Genomic DNA, 14,718 nt, shown 5'->3' on the forward strand with positions numbered 1-14,718 from the left:
AGACTAGAGCAGAGAGGATGGGAGGAGAGAGGTGGGAGATTAAGTCAGGGCCAAATCTTGAGCACCTACTGGGCCATGCACCAGGAGTTGGGATTCTAAGAACAAAGGAAAAACAGTGATGATCTTAAGCATAGGAGGGCCATAATCTGATTGACTTTTTTAGAATATCAAGTCCTCTTACCATTTTTTTCACCTTTCAGACGGAAAAGGTTGAACAAGTTTGATTAATACATTGGGCTGATAAGGACATGTGTGTGGCAAAAGAAATATTCTCATTCATAACCTGTGGTAGTACATACTGATAGAAATTTCATGGAAGGTAAGTACAGTAACTCAAAATTATAAATGCAATTTGATTCAGCAAGTCTACCACCAAGAATGTGTCCTACAGATATACGTGTGGGTATGTAAAATGACATAGGTCCAATGTTACTCCTTGTAACATAGTGTATAACAGCAAAACACTGGCAACAATCTAAGAATCACCAGCGGCCATTAAATATGGTACAGTGTCCATAATAGTGGATGCAAAAACAGAAATGAGAGTGTACTTTGCTGACTAACATGGAATATTTCCCAAAAATTATAACTGACAAGATTAACTTACAAAACATTTAAAATGTAAACTCTAGATATCATGAACTACATCTTGGAAGCATGTAAAAGAAGCTGATAACATTGATTACCTCTTAGGAAGAAGAAAGTAACTTTGACGTCCACCCTGTTAGGCTTTTTCAATTTTATACTTTATCAGTTCTGTTTCCTGTTCAAAGAGAAGATAAAACTAAGAAGACCACTCTGGCTTCTATGTGGAAATGAGCAGAAACTGAGACACCAGCTGGGGCTGGTGGCCGTGTGGTCCTTCACAGAGAACTGATGTACCTGGGCCCAGCTGGTCGTGGGTTAACTGGTGTATCTTTCACAGCCATTGGAGCCCCTTCCTTAGAAACTCCGGGTGTTACTGTCTCTCAGAGACTGTTTCTTAAAAAAGGAATAATCCAATAGAATCTCCTTGTTAAGCCCAGAGAAGAGAAGGGCCTTGTCTAGACCTCAGAGCTAGTTGGTGATGAGTCGATAGATCGTAGGTCTTTTGAGTCCCAACCCAGTGCTGACTCATTTCTAATTACTAGAGTCTTGAAACCAAAGCCCACTTGCCTCCTGTCCCACTTTCCAAGCCTCCGCCTTTTCCACACCCTCCCTGCAAACCCACAAGCATCACAGCTCCTATGGCTTCTGCGGTCTTTCCTCTCTCTAGACTTCCTTCTTGCCTGCTGCCCACCCCTGCCTCGGACCTCAGTTATCCTCCCCTCCTCCTCTCCCTGAGGCCCTCCACTACACACGTGCACCTGCACACAGGGCTGAACTCTTTCAAAGACCACCACTGAAGTTTCTCCACCCAAGCGACCTCCCAGGATGAGCCATCAGACCCCTGGCTTCTCTCCCAGGCGCCCACCAGCATCCTCTTCCTCCCATCAGGCTCCAAACTTGCCCAACCTATATTCCCACCTTTTTGAGTCCTTTTGGCTAACCAGTGTAATTAATTTCATTTCTACTTGCCCCTCTCAATAGAGTGTTTCTCCTATCAGTGCCCTGAGTTGGAGGCATAAGGGGCAGACATTTCAGGCAGCTTGCATTCAGATCCACCAACCACAGAGCTAGGGCACTCCGTATCACACCACCACGCCACCACCGCACCCCACTACATGTCAGAATGGGACCCAGGCCCCTAAACCCTGTGCTGGCTTTATATTCCTCATTCTACTCATTTAGTCTGATACTTAAAGTAAGAAGTCAATGGATTAATCCTACCATGGTTCATAAATATCTGCATGTGAACTAGAGACTCTGGGAGCCACTAAGGAGAATAACTAATTCTTCAGTTAGGGTATGACAGTCACTTGGCAGCAGACTGGGGTGTTTTTCCGCAATAGGCTTTCACCTAATTCCAAAGATATTAAACACAATGTCTCTTCATTCTTCTCCTGGAATGTGGTTGGGCTTGAGGGGTCTATGGCTTTGGTACAGTTTTGTACTCCGGAAGCCTTCCTGTACAGACTCTGTCTTGCTCTTGCATGGCGACACTTTGGCCCCGTGATACCACATGCAACCATGAAGAAAACAGAGTGGACAGTCCTCGGTGTAGGCAAGTAAAAAGCAAGTAAAAGCCACAAACCTCACGGTGGAAATAAGTTTCCCATGGGCTCAGAAGGACCCTGCTCTGGGCGCGAATGCCAGCCTCTCTTGTCTGGTGTGTTTACGCAGCGCAGCCACAGAGCGATGTTAACAAATGCTTTATGGATGATTCAACACACACTGTGGTCTGTGCCATTCCCTGACCTGTCTAATGCGCTGTCCTTCATTAGCAACGTGTGGCTCAGGGTGCTGTGCAAATTCACAACCAGCTCGGGGCACTAATGTGACATTTCCATCCAGCCGTCACCATGCAGCTGGGGTAAGTTGGCTCACAGCTTGTCTCTCTGATTTTCACTGAGTCAGTATGTGCCTGCAGCACGTGCAGAAGAGGTCATCTCAAGAGGGCTCAATCAGGAAAAGTAAATAAATGAATGAATGAGTTTATCTACATTTTAAAACTTTACAGCCGCTCCCTCGTTTGCCGAGCACTTTTGCAGTTTGTTACCCCTGACAATCCTCTCCTGTCAGTTACAGTCCGGCAAGAGGACCTAAGATCCACACAGACAGGGCCCTGAAGACATCAAAGAGCATCAGGGACCCCAAGGGGCTCTTCTTCTTATTTATTTGGCTGCACTAGGTCCTAGTTGTGGCATGAGGGATCTAGTTCCCTGCCCAGGGATTGAACCCAAGCCCCTGCATTGGGAGTGCAGAGTCTTAGCCACTGGATCATCAGAGAAGTCCCCCAAAGGGCTCTGCTGTCCGAAAAGACTAGAAACCATGAGGGTATGTGATACACTCCCCTTTTACATTTGAGGGCACAGCTCTATAGAGACACAAATTAGAAGACAGAGCCCCTGCCCTCATGGAGCTCTGGGAATGTGACTATAAAATACAGTAGTCCGCCCTTATTCATGGGAGAGTCTTCCTAAGAATCCTGCTGAATGCCTGGAACAACGAATAGTGCCGAATCCTACACACAAACAAACCCATGATGAAGTTTGATTTATGAATTAGCTACAGTAAGAGAATTGCTAGCATCACTACTCTTGTGCCTTGGGGCCATTAAGTAAAATAAGCATTACTTGAACTGCTATATAGCCCTGCTATATTGAAACAGTTCAGCTGATAATCTAACTGGCCACTAAGTCAATAAACAATGGGGTATGCTGGACAAAAACTAAATTAAACTAAAGAGCCTCTTGAAGAAAGTAAAAGAAGAGAGTGAAAGAGTAGGCTTAAAATTCAACATTCAAAAAAATCAGATCATGGCATCCGGTCCCATCACTTCATGGCAAATAGATGGGCAAACAATGGAAAGTGACACGCTGTATTTTCTTGGGCTCAAAACTCACTGCAGATGGTGACTGCTGCCATGAAATTAAAAGACGCTTGATCTTTGGAAGAAAAGTTATGTAAACCTAAACAGCATATTAAAAAACAGAGTCATTATTTTACCAATGAAGGTCCATAGAGTCAAAGTTATGGTTTTTCCTGTAGTCATGTATGGATGTGAGAGTTGGACCATAAAGAAAGCTGAGCACCGAAGAACAGATGCTTTTGAACTGTGGTGTTGCAGAAGACTCTTGAGAGTCCCTTGAACTACAAGGAGAGCAGCAAACCAGTCAATCCCAAAGGAAGTCAGTCCCGAATATTCACTGGAAGGACTGATGCTAAAGCTGAAGCTCCAATACTTTGGCCACCTGAGGTGAAGAACTGACTCATTGGAAAAGACCCTGATGCTGGGAAAGATTCAAGGCAGGAGGAGAAGGAGACGACAGAAGATGAGATGGTTGGATGGCATCACTGACTAGATGGACATAAGTTTGAGCAAGCTCTAGGAGTTGGTGATGGACAGGGAAGCTTGGGGTGCTATAGTCCATGGGGTCACAAAGAGTCAGACATGACTGAGTGACTGAACTGAACATTAGACAAAGGAGTGATTGCATATCCCAGGTAGGATGGAGTAGGATGGTGCGAGATTTCATCAAGCTATTCAGAACATGTGCAATTTAAAACTTCTGAATTGCTTATTTTCAGATTTTCCATTTAATATTTTTGGACCACAGTTGATAAGGTTAACTGAAATCATAGTAAGCGAAACTTCAGAAAAGGGAGGATGACTGTACCACAAGTATTCTTAAATCAGTGGATCTGTTATGTTCTGATGAGAGATGCCCTTCAAAGTCAAGAGGGGCAAGGCAGTGTCAGGGATTAGAGCTCAAGCTCTGCTCCTCGAGCCCTGGACTCAAATCCCACCCTACCACTCATCGGTCAAGGGGCCTGGGCAAGATTCCAACCTGTGTGGTTTTCAGTTGCCCCAGCTATGAAGTGAGGATGTCACCAGGAGTGTCGTAAGGATTCAGGGAGATAATGTACATAGAGCCCTTAGCACACTGGCTACACACCTAAGACAATAAGCCTCTGTGAGCCTTGCTTTGCTGGAAATATTTCTGGACTTAAGAACTTAAATGAGGGCTTCCATGGTGGCTGTGGTGAAGAATCCACCTGTCAGTGCAGGAGACATGGCTTTGATCTCTGGTCCAGAAGGATCCCACACGCCGCGGAGCAACAGAGCCCATGAACCATGACTACTGAGGCTGTGCTCTAGGGCCCACGTTTCCACAAGAGAAGCCACTGTGATGAGAAGCCTGCCCTCCACACCTAGAGAGGAACCTCCGCTCACCGCAGGTAGAGAAGAGCCTGCTCGGCGATGAAGATCCAGCTCAGACAAAAATAAATAAATGTAAATAAACAAATTTAAAAAATAATTTGTATCAGAGGTAATTTACAAATGACAGAGAAAAGAAGTCCCACGGCTTTAGTTCTACCTTTATTGCTAACAACGAACAGCCCCTTACGTGGTCATCAACCGAGTCACTTGGGCTGTTTCCCACGATGTGCCCTCTCCTAGTCAAGAACTGCTGAAGGTGTCACAGGCAGAGCTCAAGGGAGGGTTCTCAGTCAAGTCTTCCACAACAGCATCACAGGAGTCAGTCTGTCCTCCGTATCTTTGGTGGCCAGCGGGGAGGGAGAAGCTCTGTGTTGCCATGGAAACAGGCAGTCTCTACACTGCAGGTCAGGCCTGCAGATCCTCTAGACACCCCCACCCCCTTTCTTTTATTCAGTTCCCTAAAGCACGTGGTGGACGTCAGTGGGTGGTAAAGGGAAGTCAGTTATCCGGGCTAGAAGCAGGCAGGGTCAGGGGATAGGGGTGGGGGGACGACACCCTTCATTCTGGAAACTGATCCAGGGAGGAGGTTCAAGAAACCCGCAGAGGGTTTTAAAGTAGGCGAGTCAGTCTAGATATGTGCTGTCATGAAGAACAGCCCACCCGTCGCCCCCCTTCCTCGGGGTTAAAGAGGAGCCAGAACCAGAAAGACAATTAAGCACTCTTTTGACTGTGCGCCAGGTCTCCCAGGTCCAGGTCAGAGCTCAAACACGGGGCCGTGACTCCAGTCTTTTAAGAGCTTTGTTGGATGACATCCAAGGTTCAGCCTTGTCTGTCTGCAACTCCCTTTAAATCTTCTGAGGCTTCCCCACACAGAGCACTCCCCCACCCCCTCCTCACCTGATGACTAAGTAGTGAGGGAGATGTCATGTTCCTACCACATACCTGTTATTTGGGTAGAGAGTTCTTCATTCTCAACCCTGAAGAACAAGCTACCTACTTCCTTTCGCTTCCTGGTCTGAGACATACTTGGATATGGAGTGCGGTGGACTTCTACAGAAAACATTTTAAGAGGAGACTAGGTACAATTTTTTTGGTGTTTTTTTTTTTTTAGGCATAATGTTTTTATTTAATTCTTTTTCAATCGAAGTATAGTTGATTTACAGTGTTGTGTTAATTTCCATGGTACAGCAGAGTGACTCAGTTATACACATATATATATTCTTTGTCATTCTTTTCCATTATCATTTATCCCAGGATACTGAATATAATTCCTCATGCTATACAGTAGGACCTTGTTACTCATCCATTCTATATGTAATCGTTTGCATCTACTAACCCCAAACTCTCAGCCCACTCTCTCCCTACTCCTCCCCTTGGTAACCACAAGTTTGCTCTCTATGTCTGTGAGTCTAATGATTTAAATGCATGATAGATTTCTGCCCCATTTGCCAAAAGCCATCCTAAAGAGGGCTGATAAAAGTCTGCTAAATGCTGGTAATTATGTAGTGGAAACACGTACCCTTGCAGACATGAAGTCAGAGGGCTCCTACCATCCTGGCTGCCTAGACCAGTTCATCAGAGCACAGTGACTGAGGAGCCACTGCCAAACAACACAGCCAGATAGTGCAGGGCCTTGGAATGGCTTCTCATCCTAGGAAGAAGTAACTTGATGCCGGAATTCGAGGAACCAAGCAAATTCCAAATTGTTCACATGTGAAAAGAAACTAAACAGCCACCATTCAAGTCATTTCCCAGTTCTAGAACCTCCTGGGTTTTCTCTTTGCCCACTACTGCTCTCTACCACCGCCCTCTGCACCTCCTTCCTCCACGCTCGCCATCCCCACGGGGCCTCTGCTCAGGCTTTGTTCTCAAAGTCAGTGCTGCCCACTCTCCCCTCCCCACTCTGGTCCAGCCTCAGTGCTCCTTCTAGGATCCTGAGGCATTTTGTGCCGCAGACTGTGCTTTTGATCTGATTCCACACTGCTTTATGCTCGGAACTGGCTACATCCATGACAGCATCTCAAGTTCTCCCAAACAGGTAGAGTCTTTCTCCTGCAGTATCCACAGTGACCAGTGTTTCAAAAGACTAGTTGATCAAGCACCATGTTTGATGTAGAAATGTAAATAAAAATAGCCCCAGGCATCCTCAGGCGCAACCAACTGTGGCTGAACCCTCCCTCTGGCACCATCTTCTAGATTCTGCATCCTCCTCCTTCCCTTGATTTGAGGGGCACAGCTCCTGGTTTTCTCACGTCAAAACAGCTTCCTTGTTCCCCAAAGACACAGTTATCGACCTGGAGGTTTTCCTGTAGGAGTTAGCACCACTGTCCCCCAAGGTTTGGAGTGCCACGGGATGTTCTTTAGGACCACACTGCAGTATCTGCAGCTTCCACTGAGACCAGTCGAACTCCTATCCCCCAGCCCTGAACAGAAGGTAAGGACTAAGCCAAGTTCACTTGGTTTCCAGGGAAAGGATGAGAACCACAAGGCTCATGGCCCCTGTTGCCTTGTAAAAACGCTGCCCTGGAACCCAGAGAAGTGCCTTACCACCTGCAGATACCATTCACTTCCATGAACTGGGTTGGACTGATCTTCAATCCCACCTCTCCCCCTGCTCCTACCCCAAACTCTCATTTCAAGGCTTGCCAGAACCTGGAGTCATCAAGGAGAAAATGAGAGCAGCTGATCAAGAGGGAACCCTGTGGAAGGCAAAGGAAAAAAAAAGGAGTGGTGGAAGGAATAAAGAAGCATACTAAGCATTTTGAGGGAAACAACTTAAAAATTAATGAGCTCTCAAGAAAGAAAGGCATCACAAAAGGATCAATCAGGAGAGTTTTTCTGAGCCCCTGTCAGCTGAGCAAGAAACCTTTATTGCATGCCCATTAGGCATAAAGGCACTGCTGGGAATGTTGAAGTGGACACGATGATGTAGGATGGATTTTTTAAAAGTTTGGGAAAAACTGATTTTAGCCTCTGACCTCAAGGAGCTTATAACCTAAGTGGTGCTGATTGAATCTAAACCGTTCTTCCCAAAGGCCCTGATCCTGTTAAACTGCCTGTCAAGTCTCCATTCACGTGCACCCACGTCACCCCATGTGCTCCCATGTGAGTTCTCGTGTATCTGCATCCTCATGAGGTTCCAAGCGCTGCTGCCAGTTGTTGCCATGGTGGGAGGGAATTTTCAGTCACGGTGGTTAGGGAAGACTTCACACAGGAGAGCGAATTTAAACTGGGTCAAGAAGAACGGATAAATTTGGAAGTGCAGAGCGAAGGCTGGAGAGCTTTCCAAGGCAGAAAGGAGCTCACGATTTAGCAAGGAAATTGAGTGTACCTAGGCCTAATTATAACATGATAAATGCTCTCCTACCAGTAGAGGCAAATGACAAAGGGAATGCTTAGAAAGACAAGGAAGTTTGGAGCGAATAAAGGGAGGTCCAAAGAGATGTGAACTAGACTTTGAGGGATGAGTAGTGTTATATCAGATTGAAAAAGGAAGGACATTCAAGTTACTAGGACCAGAACAGGCAAACACGGAAGCCAGAAAGAGCATGTCTGGGGTGAGAACATCTATGTAGAGCCAACACTCTGATGATATTCAAAGAATCCATCTTCCTCCTGCAGTCTTCCACTAAAGCTAGGCCCTGATGCTTAATAATGGCAGGACAGAAAAGGATATATACTAGATTAGTACCGTAACTGTGACATTTAGAGTCTTTTTTATTATTTTACTGTTCTCCGGCATCTCTAAGATGAAGATAAGGAGTCTTGAATGTCAGGTTTTATTGAGAATGAAAAAGGAGATCTTAATTCCAAGAGTTCCATTCACATACCAAAAGCAAAGCTTGGACAACTGAATGCGGAGTTTTCTCTAGAACAGAGATAGGGGGAACTTGGGATATGAAGTAAGGAGAGTCATTTCATTAGGGAGAAAGTGGAATGACCCCTAGGGCAGGGGCAGAGGAGGATTCAGAAAGGAAGAGTAGGTTGTAAAGAAATAATGCCCGGAACTTCACCTTCCTTCCTCTCAGAGTCAAAACTCGTGTGTGTGGAGGAGGCAGGATGAGGATGGAGAGTGAGACCGAAATAGCATGATGGGTGAGAGGACCACTTTCCTAGGCATAACCTGGCGAGCCACTCAGAGAAGTCCTTCTTATGACTCAGAGGCATACGCAACACAGCACAGCTTGGAGGCACCAGCTCGGGACTGGCAGAGGAAACAGACCAGGGAGTCTGATAATAGCCTGTTGGCTCCCCAAACTTGAGCAAGATGCTCAGGACATCCCAAGGCTCCAATCTCCTCCTTTCCCAAGAGTCAACCAGATGAACAGTCCTAAAGCTGGAAAATGAAGGCTGTTAAACAATGGAGACCTTGAAACCAAAGGCAACGGCAGACTGGGGTCATGAACGGGATATACCAACAAGTGGACAAAAGCCACAGAGTCACTCACAGGCACCGGCAGATTCAGTGAGGGCAACAGCCACTGAACAGAGAGCAGGAAGGCTCACCAGCGGCAAGGAACTGAGCACATGCACTGGGGAACCGCTTCCCCTGTTACCCAGAGATGACTTCTACTCCCCTACCTGCTAAAGCCACCTCAAGGAGGAAAATTGGAAGATGCTTCGAAAAGCTGAGCATTTATTCCAAAGAGGCAATTAGATGCTGGAGAATAAGAGAGTGAGTTTATCTTTGATTGGCAAGTGTAAGGTCATTTCCCACTTCCCACATCCTCCTAAATAAAGCTAGATGGGGCTCACGAGGAATTTTAAATTAATGATATGAAATGAAGAAAGTGCAAGTTTCTTTTGCACAGTCTGAGATGCAATGTGTGGGAGGTGGGAAAAAAGAACGGCATGGACAGGGCAAGTCTGAAAGCCCACAGGGAACGCGGTCTACAGCCGGGGTTTGCTCACTGACCATCACTTCGGGCTTTCTAAAATGCAGCTCCCACGCTCCTTTCCAGACCTGCTAAGTCAAGATTCCTCAGGGGAGGCCAGGGAAGCTGCATTTAAAAAAAAAAAAAAGAAATCTCTCCTTGTGACTCCATTTGGGAAACTGGTCATCGAAACCCTGATATTAACTCAAGAATTAGTCTTGGACAGGACACAGCTTCCTCCCAGTCAAAGGGAAAAGACAAGTGCAGAATCTGGGGCAAGTGGAACAGAAAGGTGACTTTGGTAAGAGGGTAGGATGGAAGATCAAGGGTGGCTGGTACAAATGGATCTCAACACATGTGGCTGGGAACAGCGGGGCAGAGTCCTAACAGACTTGCAAAGACATTTGTCTGCATTTTCCTGTTGTCTTTTAGAGTGGGAGTTACTGAGTATGTACAGGCTCTAGGAAGGGGCAAATGGTGACCGAGAATTGAAAATCTGAGAAAGAATAACTGATTGGACGCCCTCTAGAGAAGCCACACAGAACCAGCTGGGCTCGGAGTCCATGGCTAAGTTTTGACATAAGACGAGTATTCCTCTGCCATTGGACTAAGGAGGGGAGGTGAAGGAACTGGTGGTGAGAAGGAAAATTCTGGAGCATCACGTGGTACTAGCAGGGGGGACACCCAAGGGACAGTAAAGGCACCTCTCAGCTCGGGGCCTCTTAGAACCCGGAAATAAGATCAACTTTCCTTGCAAATTTTAGCTCCTAGTCCATGTTTAGCAAAGACAAAAATACCAAAGGCTTTTTTCAGGGTGGGCTGTGGAAGTGGATTGGAATGGAAGGAAATTCTTTTTTTTTTTTTTTAACCATATCTACGTATTGTTCAGAAGTTTTGATTTTTTTCATGACAAAAAATATCCTTATATAAGTGTGTAGCTTTTTTTAAAAAAATGCCAAAGCATGACAGTTTTGGATTGAATGTAAAATATATACTTTTGGATAATACATTTTTAAGTTGGAAAATAAGAAAAGATAGAACTTCACCTAATAACTATCTAAATGATTTACCAAAACATGAACAAGAAAGTAATCACAAATTTGTTCATGTTTTGGTAAATCATTTAGATAGTTATTAGGTGAAGTTCTGTCTTTTCTTATTTTCCAACTTAAAAATGTATTATCCAAAAGTATATATTTTATAGATTAGCGTGGCATGTTTAATATGTATGTCCAATACATTTCCTATGTTCATTATATCTAAACACAATGCTAGTTGATGAATAAAATTCCTTGGTTCCACTGCACACTTTTATTTCAGGATGCTTGCAACAGACATGACAAAGAAACATTTGGTTCCAAATACACCAGCCAAAGTAAATAGTCAAGGTGAGGCACATAAAAAAAATCATGCATGAGTTGTCTAAAATCTGTCAAACAGCAAATTTTTGTGTTGCTCAAAGCAAGTTAAAAAAATACATATCAATTATGGCTTGCTTAGTGCATTTTAGAGATTTTTCTTATGATTTGTAATAGCTTCCTCAACTAAATGTGTTGCTGGAGATGCTTCAAACATTTCCTGTTAAAAATACATATATCCAAAGTAAGGAGGAGAGGGAAAAAAATGACACCATGCAGTGGTCTTCTCTGGTTTTTATCTGGGTGGGTGACTTTTTTTTTTGCTGGTGTTTTTGTATTTAAAAAAAAAATGGGTATTTATTATAAAGTTAAATGCAAGGAGCTCCATCTCTATGCTTCCAATAAAGGTACACAAAATATTTTCGTGTATTTTCATGAACGTGATCATCAACAGTAGTAGTGACCATTAAAGGGGAGTGTGGGGAGCTCTTTCAAATCTGTGCTCGAGGAGAAATACCGTCTCCTGAGACATACGGTAAGGAAACAGGGGTACACAAAGTTAAAGGCTAAAACGCCAACTCCACTTTCAGGGGCTACCAAGCTGGGCCGTATCACAGAGAAACGCTCACTTCCCAACCTCCTCAACAGCAGACTCAGACTCTCCAGACAACTGCAATATTTGTGATCAAGAGGACACAGATGATTGCAGTGTTTCCTTTTTTTAAAATGTGTGTCAGAGTTACGACATACTGTGATCCTTCGTTCTTACTGGTGAAGCTTTCCTAAAGCATGCCAGGTCTCCAGAAAGGGCCAGTATGAGGTGCAAGAGGCAAACCGCTCCTTTGCACATAAGAAGTCCCAGAAAGATTTTGAAAGTGGCGTGAATCACGTAACATTCTGCCATGTGATGATGGCCAGGGACAACCACAAGTAAGAACCTAGAGTAGACAGAAGTTACATGACTTTGGTTTTACTCACCTTCACGGTGTGTGTTAGAACAGGTTTCTACTGAATGCTCCATGGAGTGAATACAGGTGAGCTGAACAGATCCCAGCGTGGGACCTTCATCTCTTACTCCTCACTGGCAAGTAAATACAAAGCCTGGGCATGCTGCACGGATGGCCTCTGGGCCCGATTCGCACCTCCTGGTACCCTCCTCCTCTGTGGCGCCTTTCCATGCTGAGCTGAGCCGGGGGCTCCCTTCTGGGGAAGTCGGCAGGGAGGCAGGGGACCGCAAAGTGGCTTGTGGGGCTGAGCCCCCCTGCCGTTCCCCACTGCCCCCTCATGAAAACATGCCTGGGAGGCAGGATGATGCAGAGAAGGGCTGAGTCAAGTGAGCCAGGCAAACCTGGAACTACCCAGAGATGCCCTGTCTAAATCGCTGACCTACCTAATTTGTAGGCTGCATGTGTGCAATTGCATGCCACTGGGCTTTTAGGGCTGCTGTGCATTACTTCTGCGGCAATGGAGAATTGCTCCCACGACTCATCATCTCTTGGTACGGGATCTCACGCAGCTTCTCTGAGACAGGTTTGGTGGCAAAGACCTAACTCCCTGCCACCACCTCCTGAGGCTCCATTGGCTGTGGATTCAGTCCTCTAGCACTGAGCTCCTCTTCTGGGTGATCCTCCTAACCACCCTGAACGGCAACTTCCTCATTTTGGAAGATTGAAGGAAAGGAGGAACTGGAAGCAAACTGATGAAATTATCTCAAGTTACCACAAACTGGCAGAATCAAGGCCCAAACCCAAGACCTCTGATTGAATTCAGCTGTATTTTCCATTACATCAGAAATGATAACCAAGGCTTTACAACGAGCAGAATGTTATTCTGTCCAAAGTCACTCAAGACAGAAAAAGTTTGTGTAAAAAGGCAACTGAGTTTTATTTCATTATTCAAGATAACTGAAGTAGTTGACCATTACAGGGTTGTTTTCTTCAAGCATTCCACCCTTAGTACCTTGCTGCTTAAATGTCTTTTGAAACATTGCTATTCACAGCTGAGAAACAGCCAGACGACCAAGAGAGACTAAATTATATAAATCTCCCACCATTTCTCATATCTTAGATTTTATCTTCAATACTCCTCTTCGGCCAATCACTAATTATGCAAATTGTAAATGTGAAGACTAGTTGCTCCTTGCTGGCAATAGATTGAAATACCAGTGAAAATATAAATTAAGAGAGGATATATGAAATATGTATCCATTTTAAAGGTGATCTTCTGAAGGATGTAATAACAAATCAGACTCTCAGCTATCTCTCCCTTTTGTGATTTTGGCTCTTAATCCAATGAATTGTTCTAAGATAAGGCAGTTTTCTAGGGTTACTTTAATTGCAGAAGTTTTTAAGGGTGGGCTGGAAATAGGAGGAAGCAGAACAGAGAATTAAGTAACATTTTGGTGAATGAAAGTCACAGACATTACTAGAAATTTTACTTCAAATTTAGTTTAGCTTGATTTTACTAATATATTTGATAAGCACCTAGATACTGGGATGATAAAAGACAAGAAAACAGCTGCTTAGTTAATAAAGTAGTTAAACTTTTAGAGGACATTTTGTCAGTGGTTGTTGCTTTAGAATTTAAAATTGAGTTTTACTTTGCATCGTACTTCCTTTATGCATATAACTTGGAGCAGAAAATTCCCCCTTTAACAACTTCAGAACAAAGCAAGAAACCACAGTGGTTTGCAGGCCACTAATTCTGTTACAGATGAAAGCATTCAATTATCTCTATAAAATTCAATTCCTTAGAAAATGTGTTTGTGATTGACTAAGTATATTTTTAAAATGTGGTGATACCACATGCTATTATTCAAGATCTTGATTTAAAAGTTGGAATAAAGTAGCTTGTGGTTCTTGTGTAAAACAGAGACTCTAATATATTTTTTTCAATGTAAAAATATTTTCAATACATTATCTTTAAGAAAAACCTGAATGAACTTTTGGGCCAACCCAATAAAAAGGCAACGTAGAATACTTTTGATTCCAGATGTTAAGCTGGGTGTGTGAAAATTATTTTTTTCCACTGCAGCCCAAACATACTTCAAAAATGAAAACTATTTCAAAGTGAGTCATCAATTATATTAAAATCTTATTTACATAGCATTTATATTTAAAATACTGTGATCAAATACTGCTCCATGGAGTGAATACAGGTGAGCTGAACAGATCCCTGTTGTTTCTTAACAATAAGAAATTATTATCACTTAAGAGTCAAGATCTCTCAAGAAAAAAACCCTTAAACAAGATTTAAAATCAGAGTTAATTCTAAGCTCAAGATGGGTGGTCTCAATAGAATCGCTGTTGGGCAGTGGGTAAGGCCTCTCTGATGAGTGCCACTTCTCACCATGAAAGTCTGCATATAACATATACACAAAATTTTGCATAAAATCTCAGAGGGCTCTCTATGATCCCCTCCAGCTGTGAGGAAAGTGTTAAATTTCACTCACACACATGTATTATGTACATGTTTAAGTTCCCCCTTCCCCAAACAAGCACTCCACCCTGGGCTGGGGCTATGGCTGGTATACTAATGTCCTCAAGCCAGCCAGCTCAGTAGCACAATCTCTATACATATTGAGACCCAAGGTGTAGAGCTAGCTATGGCTTTTACTCCTGGCTATCTAGGTTCTATTATTAGGTGTGGGCTTTGCAGTAGCTCCCACTCAGCTTGTGGCTGT

The sequence above is a fragment of the Muntiacus reevesi genome, chromosome 4 (assembly GCF_963930625.1).
Source record: "Muntiacus reevesi chromosome 4, mMunRee1.1, whole genome shotgun sequence".
In the NCBI taxonomy this organism is placed as follows: domain Eukaryota; kingdom Metazoa; phylum Chordata; class Mammalia; order Artiodactyla; family Cervidae; genus Muntiacus; species Muntiacus reevesi.